The sequence below is a fragment of the Protopterus annectens genome, chromosome 15.part0 (genome assembly GCF_019279795.1).
Source record: "Protopterus annectens isolate FY-2018-M chromosome 15.part0, PAN1.0, whole genome shotgun sequence".
Lineage (NCBI taxonomy): Eukaryota > Metazoa > Chordata > Ceratodontiformes > Protopteridae > Protopterus > Protopterus annectens.
Genome location: NC_056749.1, coordinates 208868970 through 208889217, shown reverse-complemented (window position 1 = coordinate 208889217; position 20248 = coordinate 208868970).

Genomic DNA, 20248 nt, shown 5'->3' with positions numbered 1-20248 from the left:
TTATTATTAAAAACTGTAATGTTGTGATGGTTGTAAATGGTATGAGCAGACTTGCCAGTGGACAAAGATGCAAAAAGCCATATGAACATGTTTAGAATTTGTTGAAACATGAGGGAGAGAGGAAGAAGACCTGTTAAGTCATAATGCAGTTACGCTGCATAGAATAAAAACAAAAACTAAGAAAACCTGCTCCTCAAGGAAACACTTCTATCTGGTGGACAGCCTCTATCAACAGACTTTACAACAAAAGGAAGAAACTGTTTTCCAAGGGTAAAAAGGCACACATTCCCAAATGGAAAAACTCCCGCCTTAGCCACAACAAGCAAATTAGATCACTAGTGAAAACCTCCAAAGCCAATTATGAACTGAAACTAGCCTTCGAAACACAGGGAAACCACAAAACCTTCTTCAGTTACATCAGGAACCTCCATAAACTAATCTGCATGCTTGTATTAAAATTGTCTGCCTCACAGGGCCTGATAAATAAGGCTTTTACTGTTACACTGTTTGTAACTCTTTTCTAGCTAGTTTCACTGTATGTGAGGCATTAACTGGAATTTTCTCCATTTATTAAACATCTGTTTGTGCTGTTTGTTCTGATTTCTTGTCAATGAGTGTATCATATAACTGATTTAGTTTCTCACCCTCCCTCCCTATTGGTATCATATTCTTATACTTGGTGGCTTTGCAGTTGCCCGCCCCTACTATAAATTTGATCTGGGACACTCCTCCCAGTCTAATGTCATTAGCTCATTCTACCTAATACAGAGCGAACATTTGAGAAGGCCAACCTACTTGATGTCTTAACCTTGAATTATCTTCTGCTCCTCCTTTCTCCCTTTCCACTTTACTACCAAAAAAAAAAAAATTGTCTAGTCCAGATACAGATTTGCTTTATCCAGGACTGTTTGTCAGCTTCTGAGCCCCTCAAGCATTTCTGTGTTGGAGAGAAGCCTTCTAGCTTATCAGTGTGAGTGGTAAGCACTAGGTAGCATATTTACTACAAGAGGAGTGGTTTCTGGCCTAGAAATTGTAGTATATTGACTGTTTGGGCAGTTTTTCCATCTCTTTTAACTTTCTGGTTTAAAAGCCCACATTTGTGCTTTTCCCGCCTTTCCTCTAACTATACCAGTCCAGATACGGATCCAGGACTGTATGCAAACTATTGAACCCACCAAGCCTTTCTGTGTTGGAGGGAAGCCTTCTAGCTTATTAGTGGGAGTGGTAAGCACTGGGTAGCCTATCTACCACAAGAGGAGTGGTTTCTGGTGCAGAAATTGTGGTTTATTGGCTGTTTGTGCAGATTTCCATCTCATTCGACTTTCTAGTTTGAAAGCCAGCATTTGTTTCCCATCTTCCCTGTAACTAGTCTAGTCCAGATACAGATTTGCTGTATCCAGGACTGTTTTCTGAGCAGTGCCAAAGTCTGCCCTTCAATTTTTTCCTTAGATCTACTAGTTCTCTCCTCTCCTGCACTTTTATTAGCTTATTAGTCTAGCACTTTATCAGACGTCTTGTAGCAATTATTGTAGCACACAAAAGTGCTACCAGCACTAAATGTTCTGCAAGGAAACAGCTCCAGTGCTTATTATTAATGTCCACCCCTCCAGGCATGTCTAAAAGTCAGTTCCCTGTGCATTCTCCTATTAATCTGGTGAACTTGGGCATCCTGAGGCAATATAGCAACGGTCTCATGTACACTGACAACCCTCTCCTCTTACCTCCCAACAGTCAACGTGCGAGAGATGCACTTATATATCCAAACTGGAAGCCATACACTCTCCAGCCAAGACCGGAATAGCTAGTCAAGAGGAGAAGGTCAACACTTGCACCATGCCACATGGAACACATAGCCCTCCAGAACACACACCAGCACTGCCTTCACATAAAAACACAAACCACACACCCACCTTCATGGAGGGTCTCAATAAAAATCTACCCAAACAGCAGAGACCTCCAAGGCAGAAATGCACTCAACCACCACAACACAACACTAATCATGAGACACATAACTCTACTAAACAGCATGCCACTCAACCAAAGCCCCTAAGGCAAAACAGCATGCCCAACACACTAGTCATAGGTGACTCGATAGTGAGACACACTGATGTCCCACTCACTAGGTTGAATAAGGAGAAAGTAACAGTCAGCTGCCTGTCAGGATCCAAGATCCACCACATAACGCATGCACTGAGGTCCCTCAGCAACAGGTACAAATATGGCTCTGTTATTGTGCATGTGGGTGAGAATGACCTGAGATGAACCTCCTGGACTACATGAAAAGAGACATGGAGGAGCTCTCTGATTATGTAGCCCAGGTGGGTATGACCCTAGCCCTGAACAGCATCCTACCATCACCCAGAATTATACCATAGTACAAGCAGAAAATGATTGATTTCAACAATTGGCTAAGTTTCTGGTGTCATTCTAAGGAGATCCAGTATCTGTCTGCCTGAGATGTCATGATTGACAGACATCGATGCTTTGCCAGAGATGTCCTGCATCTGTCACCCCTGGGCTTCTGGATACTGGCCAAGGCTCTTGCCAGCCCTATAGTGCAATTTTTTAGGCAGTGTTCCAAAGACCAAATTACCGCTGTAACAGCTAAAAACAAATGCAATCTGAGGGTCGTGCTGCTCAATGCTAGAAGTCTAAATATCAAAATGCACTTGCTCAAAGCACTCATTAAAATGGAGAACATTGACATTTGTGCCGTAACAGAGACCTGGTTCAAGGCAGCAGAAAGCACCCCTGCACTACCAGGCTATAACTTATTCCACACCTTTCGGCCCCAGAACTTGGACCGAAGCTCCAAAGGTGGTGGTGTTTCCATATTCATAAAGGATGCACATACCTCCAGAATACTAGCACAACATAACTCATCTGAGATACTTCAGGTGCAGCTAACATTAGGTAAGACAGTGATTCAGGTCGTAGCCTGCTACAAGTACCCGACCATGTCCCAAGACTCACACTCCATGTTCCTAAGCACCCTGGAGAATATTAGGGTCCAATCTAGCACTCTTATACTGGGTGACTTCAACTACCCCTCCATTAACTGAGAAAACTATGTATGTACCAATACACTTGCCCAATGTTTCCTGGAATTCATTCATTCCAATGCTCTGGACCAGTTCGTTCTGATCCCCACTAGAGGTAGCAACATCCTTGACCTGGTTATTATTAACATAGGCGACCATTGCTCTACACCAATAGTCAACTCCTCCCTGGTTAGATATGACCACAAAATAATCACTTTGGAAATCCACAGCCCTCCCACCCCCCAACTTAGCCAACCTGCTAGCAGATAGGTTCAGCGCAAACTTCACCCCTCTCTCCCCCCAAAGGCCCATTTGACATCCCCAATACTTGTCGCAGCACCTCACATCTCTGTAGATCAAGTGTTAAAGGCCCATCCAAGGCAATGAACACATCTTCCATGGGATGTGATAGTATCCCAGGCTGTATTCTGCACCATCTCCAGCAAGAACTAGCTTCACCTTTGAGCACCCTATTTCAACCACAGCCTAAGTACAGCTTCATTCCAGCAGAGTAGAGAACTGCCATTGTAATCCCCTTGTACAAAGGCAGTGCCACTACTGACCCTGGAAACTATCACCCCATTAGCTTGACAAGTCTGTAAAGTCATGGAGTGTATTATTATGGCCCTCATAAACAAGGACATAGGCAATCTCCAAGCACTTGACCCCACCCAGTTCAGATTTGTCAAAGGCAGATCTTGCCTGTTGAACCTCGTTGACTTTTTTTGAGACTGTCACCAAGGCCCTGGATTAGGGAAAGTCAGTATGTACAGCTTACCTTGACTTGGCCAAAGCCTTTGACACAATCCCCCACTTGGGCATCATTGAAAAGCTAACAGAACTTGGAGTAAATCCCTAGCTCATCAGGGGACTGGCCAACTAGCTCACTGATAGTACCCACAATGTCAAAATAGGCACCTCCACCTTTAACAGCAGACCTGTCACTAGTGGTGTTCCCCAGGGATCTGTGCTGGGACGCCTACTGTTTGGCATCTACTTCTCAACGGTTCAGGCAATGACAAAGGGCCTGTGGCTGACCAAATTTGTAGATGACTGTAAGTTGAGTGCTGTCATTGACTCCCCAAATGATGTTAACATACTACAAGAGGGTCTCACAGCAACAAATGACTGATGCCAAAGTCACGGCCTTAAGTTAAATGCAAAAAAAGTATTATCATACCATTCGGCAAAATCACAGCCCCTACTGATTACCACATCAATGGCAACCCCCTAAGTACACAACCTGTGGTGAGGGAACTGGGTACACAGGTTGACATTAATCTTTCATTCAACCATCATGTAGCAGCAGTGGTCCAAAAAGCCTTTTACTTGGTTCATCTCATAAGTAAGGGGATTGCATCCAGAAAAAAGGAGGTTATTACCTCTCTGTACTCCTCCCTCATTAGGCCAATAATTGAGTACAATGCCCCATTTGGTATATACCTCTCCAAACACCTGCACCAATTGAAAATGCCACAGAAATACCTCACAAAGAGAATCCATGGCCTCCAACACCTGTCCTATGTGGACAGGCTCAAATCACTATCACTCTACTCGGTATGGTACAGATTGTTCAGAAGTGATCTGTGTCTTGCCTACAAGTCAGTCTCGGAACCTGCCATAATAGAGATGCTCCATATCTGTACGTCTAACTCCTAGCATATTTCCCACTTGAAAGGCCTAAATCTAATATGCGACATTAACAAAACATGCTGGAGGGACAGGTTTGTCTCCCAGAGGCTGCCCCATCTCTGGAATAGACTTCCCATACACATCAAATGAGTACGTTGCTGACAGTCTTCAAGCTCAATCTTGACAAGTGGATGGGAACCCACAAATATGTGCCAGGAGTTCCACCTGTGTCCTTCACTGACAAGGGTGACAGGTGCTGTCTGAGGTTTCTTTTTTGGGGATAAACTCTTGACCCAAGGGCCATTAGAATAGTAACCTCCCATGATCCAATGATCCTATAAGAATCACAACAGCTAATACACTGCATAAATATGTTTTTTATATGTAGTATAACAGAATGACTGCTAGACTGGAGCAGAACAGTAGGGGCATTCAGGGAGGAGTCACTGGTATTTTTTGCAGAAGAAGTAAGCAGCCTGATAATATGAAAGAGAGAAGCCTGTTTTCCTGATGCAGAAACTCTATATGTTGTTGTAGGCCTTTTTCTGTTAGTGTATGCTTAGTCAAAGAGTATAAACACTTGAAGGACCAAGGAACTGTTTTCTTAATTTTGGCAAAGTAAAGTGCTTGCTTGATGCTGCTGTGTTTGTTTTGCTCTGAAAAATATTTCTGAGACTGAATGACTGTACATTTTACTACTTTTGCAGTGATGCAATATATTTTTTGTTTGTCTGAACTCTTTTCATTTGCTACTAGTAAAGCTTCATTTATTGCTGAAATGCATAACCTCTGCTATTAAAAACATAAAAATATGGTTATTGCAAGTGTTGGACATGTTTGGTGAATTTCTGATCACTGCTTCTCATAATTACTTAGATAATCAAAAACTGTAGTATTGGGGTATGAAATATTTTGAAAGGGGCAGGGCTAGCCATCAGTCAACTGATGCCCTAGGGAAAATGGCTCCACAGTGGCCCCCATACCACCTGGTGCACCCATCTTGGTCTACCTACATCATCTAGATTACTTTTTCCTTCCTTTTTCTCAGTTTGTCTTACTCTTCAGTTTTTCCTGTATTCATTCAACAAATTTTAAAGAATCCATTTCTTTACTACAAAAAAAAAAATAAACAGATAAATACTGGAAAATTGTCCCTGCTAGAGCAGCATCCTAGGTGGCTACCTAGCTGGCCTATGCCTAAGGCCGGCTATGGAATGGGGGGCATACAATTCCCAGTGAATTAAAAGAAAAATGATTCACCACTATTGTTTTGCTTTCTGTGTGTGCAGGGGTTTTGTTGCCTGCAAGGCTGTGTGTTCCTAAAGTGATTTGTAAAAAGAGATTTTTATGTCAGAAGACATGGCGGAACATAAGCTGGCCTTATTAAGTGTGCATACTACAACTTTATAACAGTCACAGCACCAATACTCCTGACTCCCAAATATCATCTTCTGAAACTGAGCACAAGAAGTTGCAAATAAAATAGTATTTAATTCAGTTGAGTGCTTTTGTCCACAAAGACTTTTTCCAAATTGAATATGAAAAGCACAGACACTGACTTAAACACAAAAATAAAATCACATGACCATACACTTGTAATTATCATAAAATAAAATAATAATAATTTAACATTGGTTGCCCTATAAACACTTGTGTTATAAAAACGAATACATATAAAATTAGTTAATAAACTGAGACTTCATTTTAAGATACTGTAAAATGGAGACTTGTTCATTTAATCCTGGCAGATTACTAGAAACCTTCCAGTTGGAGCTGAGACTGTAATAGCTCCATGGTAGGTTTATGTTAATTTTGTGTTTCCCTTGAGGTAGGGCCCCCATACACAACTTGCAGTAGTATAATACAGCTGTAGCACATATAGGATTAGAATGCTGCAGGCCTGCATGCAATGAGTATAAGAAAGGAAAACTAACACTGAATCTGTTCAGAATTAGACAAAGCTTTATACTACAGGAGCCTGTTACTAAGTGCAGCTTGGGAAAAAAACTGCAGGGTCAGCTCCTCTGTAATCACTTTTTTGTCTGACAAAGTTGAAGCTGTAGTGTGTTGTAGCTGTTGTCTAGATCTATAGTGATCTACCAGGAGCCCAAGAACTTTTATCTAATGAATAAAGGATATCAGAAAAAAACACTGCATATGATGCATTCTTAATATTAGCCCTGGAGGGAAATGTGAATTTTCTTCCAAACTATAAAACCAGAGAATTCTGCCATTTGAAAGTTAGAATAGTCTATGCAGTCTAAAATATCCACTGAAAATGTTACTCTGCTGTAATATACAGCTTCAAAATAAAAAAGATATATAAGGATATTATTTTAATTGTGACAATAGCAATGTGCCAGGGATTAATCTCTTGCATGAAAACTAAACTGTAGAATAATATGGATCTTTTTCTTATATTGTGAGTGATATTAAACAACTGGATATCTTCTAGGTAATCTGTCAACAAGGTCTTCTAACAACGATGACAAGCTTTCCCAGTATACAAAAACAATGTTATAGAGTTACAATCTTTTGAATAATGTGGACAATTTAATATTAAAGAGAAATTATGCCTTTTGGTGCAACTGCACGGAGAAGGGAGACAACACTTGTGTGACATTTGTGGTCCAACACTATTCTGTCATATTTACTTCTACTCAAAATAAATTGACTCACTGTAGACAAGGCAGTCTATGATGGTCATAATAACTAAAGTAGGCCATTCAGTCATTACATATAGCAGCTAATTAAAGGTATCACAAACTTCTTTTCGTTAACTTCTACAGAAGAGGCAAATTTTAAACGTGATCACTAATAAAACTGTTAAACATACTATATAAAAGGAAGTAGCCCTGTAAATGAATGTTTTGTATTTATTTTAAAAATTACAATTAAGAATTCTGCATTTTTATGCAACTGCTAGCAATTACATTAATAGAAAAGTATTTTAGAAATGCCACTTAAAAGCCCTGTTTCAAGTTAAATTAAAGCATAGATCATATGGTAGTTTAAGCATTAATCAGCATGACAGATATTTGTAGAGATGGGTCATGTATCGGGAGATCATATATATTATGCCAGTTGATGATCTGCTATAAAACAGTTGCAGAAAACTATAGTTTATCTGAGTCACTGTCTATGTATTAAACAGATTATTTTTGATACTTTCTAAATGTTGTTTCAGTGGTGTTTCAGCTTCTTTAACATCTCAAAAAGGTTTATTAGTAGAAAAGGTTGTCCTGGAAGAAGCAGCATTTAATCTTGATCGTGTTTGGCTTCAATTCTTAAAGAGAAACAAATTCAATTTTGTTCTCTTTTTAAACCAGAAATTAAATCCGTTATCAACAGATACATGATGTTTGTTGTAGACTAGTGTTCTCCTGGAGTTTAGAGTTGTCAACTTGTCATGATACAGAATTACTTATTTGAAATGCAGCAAATCTGTTAAGAAAATGCATGGTTTTGTCTTCATAACTAGCTCAAATGCTACATACAGTATATGAATATCTGAAATTCATGGGGAAGTAAAACATGTTAATTGAGAATGTTTTAGAACAGAAACTTGCAAAGTCTCAGTAATGGTTGCTGTTTTGTTATTGTTTATCTTACTCTGTTTTATAAAGTCCTAACGTTTCTCATCCAGGCATATGTTAGTTTTTTACTACTTTTGTTTCAGGTATGGTTGTTTATATTTTAGAAGTGTAATGATGATTATTTATCTTGATGGTAGTTTTGTTAGTTTTCCTAAGGTCAAAAGAATTCACATTATTTTCTAAGCCACTAATGTTATATTTTGCATAAAAGATACATCTTCCTGACTGCAGCCAAGATGTCAGCTGCCTGGGCAATTTGGCAACCACCAGTTGCGGACCACCAGGATGAAAACAAATAAACAAATCAAGTTGTAGACCAAAAAAAATCCTAAACTATTACAAGCAGCTCATTACTTCAGTTTTGTTTCCAAAGCCACAACAAAGAGATTTGTTAAACGGTAGCCTTTTTGAGTCTTTTGTGCGACTGAGAGACAGATTTGTTAAACTGTAGGCCTTTTGAGTCTTTAGGCAATGCTACTGACAGACAGATCAGGAGCTAAGCAATGCCTAAAACACTGATTATGCCCCATGACTGCACCTGGATCAGCTGCTCCTCTTGCCTCACACTTGCTCAGGGTTGCCACCTTTTCAGGGGCCAAATGTGGGAGATTTTTTTTTTTTTTTATGGAAAAGGGATTTTTTGCTAGCCAAACTATACCATAGCAAGTACAAAGACATGGACTTCACTTTGTTGACAAAACAAAAGCTCACTCTGTTTATTTTATTCCATATCATACTAATATGTTTCAGATGCAAAATAATTGCTTTGTAACTATTACAGGAAATTTAGGAAATATTTTTTTTATCTCAGATCTCAAGATATTTGCCATTTTTTTGCAGGATGTAACTGCCCAAATAGGGACTATTCTGTATAAAGAGGGAAAGGTGGTAAACCTACCCCACCTACCCTTGTGGTTCTGAAAAATGTGATAGAACTAGTCTGTCTTTCTCTACAGCTATGATTTAGGGCTGTCAGGATTCATGTGGTTCAGCACCTAAAATTTTACCTGGCCACAAAACTCATCTATTGTACCCACAATCCTGTGCCTAGAAGGAACTCGGCTCGAAGTCTTTGGCCATTTGTCAATACAATCATATCTACAAGCTTTCCCAGGCTACCATTTGCCATTTGGCTTAATCTGAGGTTATATTTTATGAGCTTTATGAATGCCTTTCTGGATTTGTAAATATTTATGTTCTTTATCTTCCAGGTCACTTCAGACTTGTTACTTATAACATTTAAAGTCAGTATTTTTCTTGTGGAAATTGCTGACTCACTATTCTGCCATTTTGCTTTCTTGTTCACTGCTGTGCAAATGGTTCATATGGGTGAAGTAGAGATTTATTTATTTATTTGTCTTTGTTGACAGAGAAAAGTCTGGACAAAACTCTGTTACTGAATAGAGAAATAACATAAAGTAACAATTAATGTATTTATAGCATGATGGCTACAGGGAAAAGATCAAACTGGGGTGTTTTGAGTTTAGCAATACTTTACAGACTGACAAGTAGAATGTAACCTAAAAAATGATAAGAGAGACATGAAAGGAGAAGTTATAGAAATGAGCAGGAAGATAGATGGACAGAGGAAGAATTGCAGTTAGTAGAGGAGTGTAAGACAAGGAGGAAAACTAAGAGTTTAGGAAATAAATGCAGCATGAGGAGTGATAAGCTGCAAAAAGGTTGGGAAGCAAAGTGTCTACAAGAGAGGGAACATGTAATCTGAGTAAAGTTAGCCAACTGGGCAGGAAGGAAAAGAGCCCTCTTTGGCATAGGTGCTGTTTAAGCAAAGTTTTAAAACTATTTAAGTTTTCTAACTGTTTTAACTGTGTTGATATTTCATTCCAGAGTTTTGACACATAATGAGAGTAGAACGTGTCTTCAGCAGTGCTGAATGTCTTACTGATAAATAGCAAAAGTTTATTTCTAGAGGGAAGTTCTTTAGTGGGTGAATACTACAGTAAAGTATTTTATAATGCTGAGTATTTGTCTAGAGAGTAACAAAAGATTGTGGGCAGTGATTAGTTGTGAGTATTTCACCTGGTTTGGGAATTCAAGCCAGTTTAATTATTTTAATGTAATGCTTTAGTGTGTTTTATAAGGTTGGTTGGTTGCAAATTTAACTATTTTGTAATAGCAGGAGACCAGTTTGGTTTTATACGTAGTGTTGATACTTGCAAGAATGGGGAAGCATATAATAGAGAAGGAAGGAGATATGTTGCTACTAAGGCAATACTTGTTTGATCTGTCAGGTAGTGTTTAGCCCTCTAGAGAGAGCTGATTTTTTTGTGAGTTTTCTTTTTCCTCAAAATGTTTTTATTTTTCAAATACAGTTGGATAAATTCCATAGGATTTGTATATAACATCTTAATAACTATGTACACTATTTACATCAGCTTGACACTATAACAGAGCTCAATATATACAATTACTTTATAGGTATAACAATTCAGTTATCGGATTGTATTTGTTCAGTTATTGTAAAGTGTCAATCAATGATAAGACTTTTTTTCCATGGATTAATAAATGGCTTAGGATGAATCCTTAATTCTTTAATTTTAATGTCCAACAATGCTGTGGTTTTCAGTAGACTGTAGAAGTCTTCCAAAATCGGTATTGTGTTTGTATTCCATCTTCTTTTTATACACTTCCTTGAGATTGCAAGTATTGTCCATACAAGATACATATCTGACTCATTCAAATGAGGACCTTTGTACACATTTAATAACACTAGAGCTTTAGATAAGTTAAACAATTCATTAAATAAAGCTTGTAAAAAGTTTTTAATACCATTCCAAAATGGCTTAATTTTAACACAGTCAAAAATGAGATTCCAATCTGCATTGTGTATTTGCTCACACCTCCAACATATTCCTTTTGTGGAAGAATTAATTTTAGTAATTCTATCTGGAGTTAAGAATGCTGCATTTCCAATTAAAAAACTTTCCAGTATTGTGAAAGGATGTATGTTTTATTGATAATAAAATATTTGATTTATTTCTTCAGTTAGTTGTAATGAGTGTCCTTTTATTATATACTTCCAATATGAGGATTTGGGTGCTGTTTTATAATTTATCAATATTTTGTAAAATTTCGAAATACTATTTCCCATGTCATAATCATTTTATATGATTTCATATAGGTATTTTGTCAGTTTAGGTATTTCTTTAAATGAAGAATTACTAATTATTCTGCATAAATCTTGCGAATATGTCAGAATGCTTTGCATTAGCCAATCTTGTTGTGGAATTCTGTATGTTGTTTCTATTGTTAGCATATCCAGAACTTTTAGGTCTTTGATACATTGAAACCAGCAAACAAATCCTTTCTGTTCCCAGGAATTAATTATTTCTCTGTATATTTTATGTGGGTAGCCCTTTGTAATTATGAATGGTGTTAAAAGATCAAACCAGATTTTTAAATCTATATTTGCATTAATAATTTTCCTAAATGACTTAATGTAATAATTAATCATAAGAGTTTTAATGGGCTTAGTTATGTTATATTGCATACTAATACATAAAACGTGCCATGGCAAATTGTTTTTATCTGTTATTTGAAATTTTATTTGTAAATCAAATCCATTTATTGATATTGCAGTTAGTAATTTTTTTCAATTTGCAGAATAAATTGGACTTATCCAATCTGAGATTGTTTTAGATAGTGATGCTTTTATATATGTTTCTATATCAGAAAAGTTTGATCCTCTCTGTTTCCATGGTCTGATATGATGTATTAAAGCTATTCTGTTTTTTTTTTTTGGGAAACCATAAAAATGTTATTAGGCATGAGTTTATTTCTTTGAGTATATTCCTTTCTGGTAACAGTTGTATTGCCAAAACTATATATAGAATCTTGGGTAGTAAAACCATTTTTATTAACTGTAGTCTATCTTCAAATGTTAATATTATTTTGTTCCACTTTTCCACAGAGATTTTAATTGTATTGATGATATTATTGTAGATTTTTAAGACTAATTCATTATTATCCTTGCATAACTCAATTCCTAGATATTTTAAGGTAGATTATTGTTTCCCTATAATGTGATTCCCCTTTGTCTGCAATTCGTTTTTTATTTAAAAATAAAAATTTTGATTTTGATTTATTGAAATGGAGTCCTGAAGTCCTGTAATTTTCTAATTCTTCTAATGTCTCTTTTGTATTGGATAATTTTAATAATATGTCATCAGCAAAGAGCATTACTTTAGCCAAAGCAAATAGAATCTGTGACATGGGACATCCTTGTTTAGTACCCTTTGTTATATGTATAGATTCAGAGGTGAAAGGACCTAGCTTAACATATGCTAAATTTTGTGTGTGTGTGTGTGTGTGTGTGTGTGTGTGTGTGTGTGTGTGTGTGTGTGTGTGTGTGTGTGTGTATATATCAAAATCCAGAAAGCTCAAAATCCTGAATCTCAAAATCCTGAACTCAAAATCCTGAAAACTCAAAATACTGAAAACTCATAATACTGAATCGCATAATACCGAAAAACATACAGGACACCAGCACTGACTGTATTGCAGCTACACTACACTACACATACACTACTATCTATCCACTTACCTTAACCCAGACCCTAACCCTAAGGTCCGTCACTATCGCACACTCACCTCACCCATGCCCTAACCCTAACTCACTTAACCCGCCCTTAACCCCAAATTCTGTGACTATCGTACACTCACCTCACCCGCGCCCTAACCCTAACCCTAACTCACTTAACCCGCCCCTAACCCTAATGACCATCACAATCACACACTTACCTGACCCACGCCCTAACCCGAACGTCCACACAATCACTCATCAGTGTTGGTGTCCTGTATGTTTTTCGGTATTATGAGATACAGTATTCTGAGTTTTCAGTATTTTAAGCTTTCAGGATTTTGAGTTCGGGATTTTGAGATTCAGGATTTTGAGCTTTCAGGATTTTGAAGTGAACCCATATATATATATATATATATATATATATATATATATATATATATATATATATATATATATATTCTTTAGTAGATGAACAAAGGAAGAAGGGAATTCAAATAACACCAGAATTTTGAATAAATAGTCCCAATTTAGGGAATCAAAGGCTTTCTCTATATCTAAGCCAATTATGAGTGTTTCTTTGTTTTCTTTTTTAGCATAATCTATAACAGAAATTATCCCTTTAATATTATCATGTGTGTGTCTATGATATATAAATCCAGTTTGATCATTATTTATTGTTTTGGATAGTGGTATTTTCATTCTGTTAGTTAATATTGTCATAAATATCTTATAGTCATTATTTAATAATGACATAGATCTATATGAGATACAGAGGTTTGGGGATTTGTTTTCCTTTAGGATTGGTGTGATTAAGGAATATCTTCAAGAGGGTGATATTAAAGCTTGTGACTGAATTTTTAATAGAGCTTTATGGAAGAGGGATAGTATCTTTGAAGGAAAAAGTTTATATATTTCCATAATTATGCCATCTATACCTGGAGTTTTATTATTTTTACCCTCTTTTATTGTATCTGTAATTTCTTTGTAGGATATGGGTGCTTGCAGATCTAGTTTAAATTTTTCTGTTTTTTTTTTTTTTATATATTAGAACATTTTTCATCTAGATTTAATTGCTCAATATGTATATTTTCTTTTTGGAAATGTTCCATATAGTGGTATCAAGAATGTCACCTATATCCGAGACATTTTTCCCTTTCTTTTCATGGAAGATACTTTTAATGTTATTAGCTTCTGACTGTATTTTGATTCTTGTGGATAAATTATGCAGATATTTGGGAGAAGTGGCCAAGGTATTAATTTTTAGTTTTTCCTAAAGCTAAACTAGTTTTATGAGTTAGAATTTCATTGTATTTATTGTTTAATATTTCTACTTTTTTTTTCATCTCCAAATGATTTTGATTTTTCAGCTTTTACTGACAAACGTTTGGATTGTAGATCTAATAATTCAGAATCCCACTCTCTGATTTTTTTATACCAATTTAGGGTTTTACCATATATGTAAGCTTTTAATGAGTCCCATATCATTATTTCATTTATCTCTGTGGTGTAATTATATCTAAGAAGAACTGTAATTCATATAATAACCAGGGTTTGAACTCTTTAATTTTAATTATATATGCTGGAATTCTGGAACTAAAGATTAATGGTTTGTACCCATTTTGAAGTTTTAGTATCAATGAACTGTGGTCTGAAAAGGGGCAGGGAGTGATTGAAAAATTAATGATTTTAGAGTGTAAGTCATGGGCAGCAAATATTTTATATATTCTAGTTTGGGTACAAAATCTGTGATCTTGGGAAAACAACAAAGATTTATCTTCTTTAAATTTGAAAGTATCTACAAGATGAAATTATTCTACCCACTTGTTTCAAGCTTTTGATACAGCAGATGTATGCAGCGGTCTTTTATTTGTAGTTTTAGAAGTATCAAATATACAGTTAAAATCTCCTCCTAATATTAAGTTGCTTTTATAATTATTGGAAATGAAATCCACATGTTTTTTAACAGCTCATGGTCCAGTGCCTGGGAACCAGTATAGATTGGCTAGTGTCCATATTCTGTTATTATATTTAACTCTTACTAATGCCATAAGGCCTTCTTTATTTTCATACTTATAATTGATTTCTGGGTTAATCACATTTGTTTTCCATAAAATTGTTACCCCTTTTGTCTTTGTCTTATAAGTGGATTATGCCAATATCATATATTCCTTAGGATTCCATTTGTAATTGTCATTTGTTTTGAAATGAGTTTCTTGAAGGAAGACAATTTGTGCTTTGTTCAGTTTTAAATATTTCAGAAGATTTGATCTCTTGCTAGGATTGTTTAAGCCGTTGGTATTTAAAGATAATAAAGTTAAATCCATCTTAGGTTAATTAGACTATGTATTTTTTTGTTTTATTGTGACTATTAAACATTTTCCTCTGACAACTATAAAGTATATGTTTGACCTTTTAAAGGAAATTATCAGTTTTATACTTTGAGTGTTTACCAATAAAGTAATGTTTTGGTCAGGCATACTAAAAATGTTTTTGTGAAATAACAAATTTAAACTAATAAATGTTAACAAAAGCTAAGATCCGCACTAGCCACGAAATGAAAATCATTCCTATTCTGATGGATAAACCTAAGTCCATCAGATTATCACTTATAACTTGACAATCCAGAACATCTGAGCTTCATAAATTGAATTATCACATGGACAATATTTGTAATAGGAATAAGCAATATTTATATTATTTTGAACAGATATAGTACTATTGTAGATCAGACAGAATTCTAATGCAATATAAAGTCTGCTTACTGTATAAGCAATTAATATTTACATGAAAGATAGATGACAAGCAATTAAATCGTAGTAAAGTAGGATGTATCATATATAAAACCTCAGTAAAAGAATATAGCACACAGTTATTTAACATATTCACCCTTACTGATGAAGTCTTTCAAAACTTATTACTTAATATAAATAGATGGTAATAATATTTATACCTAATGCTGACAATACAATATATTTTACTAGATATATCAGAAGTTATATTCCATTGTTTGCGAGCATTTAAGTAATCACTTTGTTGCTAACTTACTTAAAGCATCAAGTTTGTTTTATGTAAACATTGATTAAAGTTAGTGTATTTTAATTATCAGTGCATCCCTCTTCCTCCCATTTCCTACACATAAGGATTTTCACATCTGTCATTTCATATTTTAAAATGAGTGAAATTATAGGTTAAAAACAACAAATTCACTTATTGTGATTAATGAGTGCAAGTACCCTTTCCATATTCATAAATTGCCATTTTATGGCATATACTGAAAGTTTTTAGATTTAAATGGCAACATTCTATTTTGTATAATCAGCAAAGGTTAAACTGGGTGATTATTTTCAATTTAATACTATTTGTTCAGAATGTGATTGTTACATTCTGAGACATTCCTAGTTCAGGCTTCTATTGTTTCCCTTGAACAACTTTGTCAGTTGGATGTCATGTATAAAACATTAGTTACCTTGGTAACAGCTTAAGTATCATGTATGGTCAAGATGTATTACAAAACCACAATTCAAGTTAAAGCAATTATATGACTTTTTATGCACATTTACTAATATGAGAAAATCATCATGCTTCCCCTTGATGTTCAATATAGTGTATGTCATTTAAAGTGTTATTTTGTGAGTTTTCTTGCTGGAATGAAGTATGTGGTGATCAAATTTGAGATTGTCATCTATTATGACTCCAAGTAGATTAGTTTGGCTTATGGTTTCTGTTTTTGTGTTATTAGTTGAGGTAATATAAAATGTGTGTTTTTGGTAAAGGTGTTGTTTTGGAGTATATAGCATAATTTTTTTTTTCAGCGTTAAGCAGCAAGTTAGAATTTTGTTAGTCATATTTCAATGTTGGTGAATATTTTTGAGTGATTTCCAGTAATTTTGTTATGGATGGCCAAGAGCAGATAAGGGTTGAATCATCATCAAATTGTACGAGAGTGACAAGTGTAGTGATATGAAGTTTATTTATGAAAATAATAAATAGAAGGGACTATGTATTGACCTTCTTGGAGCACCAACAGAGGTTGGTTGAAGTGCTGAAAGGTTTTGCTGCTGTTTAGTTCCCTGCTGATGACTGCATAAATAAATGAGAAATCAGGAGATAGAAGTATAAGAGAGACATAGTGTTGCAAGTTCACAGAGGAGCTTTTGGTGAGACACTATGTCAAGTGCTTTGGAAAGTCAATGTAAAGTGAAGAAATAAGGCTGCCCTCATTTCTGTATTGGTTTATTATGTTGGTGAAGTTGAGGAGGGCAGTATTAGTACTGTGGCTGGGCTCAAGCATTGTTGTGGTTGTGTAAAAGCAATCTTGCTTTTTAAATCCAATTTGGGACTTCTTTACATAGTTTTTAATACTGAATCTCTAGTTTTAGTTTTGGTGGCCAGTAAACAGTGTTTTATTTTTAAAGGTTACCTGGATGACAATATGAATCATACCTCTTAACCTCTTAGAGCAAGAAATCTGGACAAAGCCATAAATAATGGGGGGACAAAGGTCCAAAAAAGGGACACTTTTTAAATACTGCTTTTATAAACTTAGAAAGTTAGTAGAATAACACGTTTTGCATTAGTTTGAATTTTCTCAAGGGAATGAAGTCTGAAACTAAAAAGTCTGCTACTATTTTTTAACTTCCACACTAAATAATATGCCACTGATTTGCCAGAAAGCCACAATTTTATGAGAAACAGACCAAAATATGGGGCAAACACCTTGACATTCTGCAAAAATCTGTACAGTTGGGAGGTAAATAAATAGGGCCTATATTACATTATCGAAGTTTCAAAACTTCAAATTTGATATGGTCGACACCATATAATCGAAGTCTTGAAACATCGAAAATGTAATAAAACACAACCTCCAAAAACAAATAATTTAAACACTCTAAGCAGGGGGGCATACCCCTCTGAACCCACACACCCCACTACTTAAATATACCAACTCAGAGATCGCACTACAGTGCAGAAAAGAGAAATCTTCCCTTTTCTTGCTGTATGGAGATCTCCATTAAAAGATTTGAAGTTTCAAGACTTCGATCATATGGTGTCGACCATATCAGATTCAAAAGTTTGAAACTTCGATCTTCTGATATAGACCCAATAAATAATATATGTGAACAACATTTAATATCTTTTAAGCTGTACTTGACAGAGGTCAAAAATGAATGCAGCGTTGCTTTTCATCACGCAAGATGAATATTTCTAGTAGCTTATATTTAGCATGGTTTTATTATACATAGCTACTGGCAATGTTAGATGCCTAGAGATGACATGTGGATGATCCTACAGAAACACCCGGAAGCATCAGGTTTAATGTGTTAACAGGCAACCGATTTTGTAAGTGTAAAAAATGCCCTGCAGAGTGAGTGTTGGACCTTACACACAAGGGTGGTGGAAGTTGCTTGGCTATGTGGCTACTTTATTTATGAATTGAAATATACATATATAGCTTGACACACTGAAGTAAGGATGCATTTTATTTTTCTAGTACATCTGTGTAAGCATGGATGCTTTATTACCATGTATATCCAATTTTTATAGGCTGTGTCCTCCAACAGGACAAATCTATACATTATGGCCCTACCTCTGGGTGTGAATTTATGTATACAAAAATTAGAGTGCTATGATTTTGGACCCTCTGCTTTGATTTTTAATAGTCCTTGCTATGATTTTAAAAGTTGAACGGTTGAGAGGTACGTAGGATGCTTTCTACTATTGTTATCCCCATCTGCTGTTTATTTATGCATCTGTCACCAAACATAACAGCCTGCTGATATATCTAAACCATGTACTGCAGGTTTCTACTATACTGCCAGTGAATTATGATGAATCCCACGACTTATGGATTTCATTCCGAAAGGTGGAATCAAATACATATGGATCTGTACAGTTCACACTTGCTGTGCTTCTGCCTTTAATGATAAATGGGTCATGACTGGCAGTGTGTCCCTTTTTAAATCATGTTCTGTTTCTTTTTAATCCCACAACAGCAGTATTATACTAGGCTAGCATTGTTCATTTCTTGTCTCATTGTATTTATTTTTTTCCTTTTGCAGATTAGTCTTGAGTTCTGTCTGCCAGTTTTGCTATCATTCCTTCTACTTTATTCTCTTTCATTTCATGATTCATCTTGCCATATTTGAAGCGAATTGTCATCTACTTAAGATTTATGTTCATTCCTATCTGTCTAAATATTAATTAATATTGCCTTCACTGCATACCTCTCAACTGTCCAGATTTTCGCAGAATGCCCAGATTTTTGCCTCATGTTTTGGGAATTTTCCTTATAAAATTTTTGGTTTTCTGTCAAATCATTGAAGACTGAAGTCTTTAAACAATGACAGAAATTTGGGTTTTAGACATCATACCATTTAGAAAATGTGTGCTGATACAAAACCTGTTATTCTATCAACTTTGTAAGTTAATAAGAATAGTATTTAAGAATTGTCCCTTTTTGTGAGCCTTTGTCCCCCATTATTTTAAATAATGTTCTGATTATTTGAACCTGTTAATAAATTCAACCCTTCAGCTTGCTATCAGTGATGCAATGCTATTAAGGTTGAATCCAGCAGAATTATGGGAGAAATACCCAAACACCGAACATTGAAAGTATAAAATAATGAACTCTCAGACTTGCCTTCCTTGCATGACCCATGTCAATGCTTGTTCCTGGGTCCAGAGCAGTAAGGAGTTTCAGGATTTGGTATTCTATGATGTTTTACACTTTTGATGCTGACTGTTTTTCTGTAACTTTCTCAATATTTCAAAATTTGACCTTGCTGGGATTGACATAGTAATACTAAACCCAGCCTTTTGCTAATATCACTTTAAAAATGGATTCATATGCTGCTATGTTTTCCTCCCATCCCTAGCATGTTACTTATCTGCCTATAAATATTTTGCCTTTGTAAATAATTTCCTCATTTATAGGCAGCACATTAGTAAGACAGTAGGCCAATAAATCAAAAAAACATGAAATCAAAGTATTTTTGAACTGTCCTTGAAACTAAATTATAGTTTCTTTGGATGCTGAATTTGCTTATTTTGTTTATTTAATTATTTATTTTTATTTGTTTGTTTGTTTTTGAAACCATTATTTCTTTCATCTGGCAGCTGAAAGTTAGTGTTATTTGGTGTGATTTCTGTAACACATGGTGTGCCAAACTCTATTTGCAGTTATATTTTTTGCAGTTTGTTTTTGCAGCCAATAGAGTGGGGCATGCATCCAGCAGAGACCGTTAGGAACTGTTCCCCACTATTTAGTGGAGTTAGCATATTTAAGTAAGAGGATGGTGAGCTACAGGGATGGTTGGCCTCCTAAAATTGTTTTTGTAGTAGGTAGATTTTAATTGTCAACTGAACTATACATTTTCCACTGAATAATGCGACTTTGGTAATGTATTTTCATTTCTATGACCTTCAGGTATTTAGCA